Source organism: Salvelinus sp. IW2-2015, unplaced genomic scaffold (genome assembly GCF_002910315.2).
Source record: "Salvelinus sp. IW2-2015 unplaced genomic scaffold, ASM291031v2 Un_scaffold3814, whole genome shotgun sequence".
Lineage (NCBI taxonomy): Eukaryota > Metazoa > Chordata > Actinopteri > Salmoniformes > Salmonidae > Salvelinus > Salvelinus sp. IW2-2015.
Window position 1 is genome coordinate 30082 of NW_019945088.1, and position 1555 is coordinate 31636.

A 1555-nucleotide genomic window follows, 5' to 3' on the forward strand; every position below is an offset into this window, starting at 1 on the left:
TACTGTAGCAGCTCTGGATCAGAGAGTCTGCAAAATGACTCACTACTGTAGTGGCTCTGGATCAGAGAGTCGGCTAAATGACTCACTACTGTAGTGGCTCTGGATCAGAGAGTCTGCTAAATGACTAACATGGAAATGTGATAATCACAACTCAAAGACAGCCGCTGTGTGAATGTTTTCTTTCTTCAATTACCATGATTTTAGAGCCAAAAAGAAAATCAGACCAAAACTTGATTCTCTAGGTTTTAGTCCATAAACTTGATATATGTTTTTATCATTTATACAGAAGATATATACAGTACAAGTCAAATGTTTAGGACACACCTACTCATTCAAGGGTTTTTCTTTATTTCTACTATTTTCTACATTGTAGAATATTAGTGAAGACATCAAAACTATGAAATAACACATATGGAATCATGTAGTAACCCAAAAAAGTGTGAAACAAATCAAAATATATTTTAGATTCTTCAAAGTAGCCACCCTTGATGACAGCTTTGCAGGCTCTTGGCATTCTCTCAACCAGCTTCACCTGGAATGCTTTTTCAACAGTCTTGAAGAAGTTCCCACATATGCTGAGCACTTGTTGGCTGCTTTTCCTTCACTTTGCAGTCCAATCCATCCCAAACCATCTCAATTGGGTTGAGATCTGTAAAACATTTATTTGGGTTGCAATTTCTGAGGCTGGTAACTCTAATGAACTTATCCTCTGCAGCAGAGGTAACTCTGGGTCTTCCTTTCCTCTGGTGGTCCTCATGAGAGCCAGTTTCATCATAGCGCTTGATGGTTTTTGTGACTGCACTTGAAGAAACTTTCAAAGATCTTGACTGACCTTCATTTCTTAAAGTAATGATGGGCTGTCGTTTCTCTTTGCTTATTTGAGCTGTTCTTGCCATAATATGGACTTGGTCTTTTACCAAATAGGGTTATCTTCTATATACCATTCCTTCCTTGTCACAACACAACTTATTGGCTCAAATGCATTAAGCAGGAAAGAAATTCCACAAATAAATTTTTAACAAGGTACACCTGTTAATTGAAAAGCATTCCAGGTGACTACCTCATGAAGCTGGTTAAGGGAATGCCAAGAGTGTGCAAAGCTGTCTTCAAGGCAAAGGGTGGCTACTTAGAAGAATCTAAAATATATTTTGATTTGGTTACTACATGATTCCATATGTGTTATTTTATAGTTTTGATGTCTTAATTATTACTCTACAATGTAGAAAATAGTAAAAATAAAGAAAAACCCTTGAATGAGTAGGTGTGTCCAAACTTTTGAATGGTACTGTATATTATTTGGATTTCTGTGATTTAAGTTAATCATTTTCAAACTATTGATATGGTTGTTTAATCAAAGAAAATTGAATTTCCTGTTAATTTTGTCTTGTGATGCTGTATTGAAAAACAGACTTTCAAAGTAGAGGACAAGAACGTGAGGATGTTTGCTGATGTGCAGCTACAGAAACAGAACCTCTTAACTGGCCTCACAGGAAACAGGACCAATAGAAACAGAACCTCTTAACTGGCCTCACAGGAAACAGGACCAATAGAAACA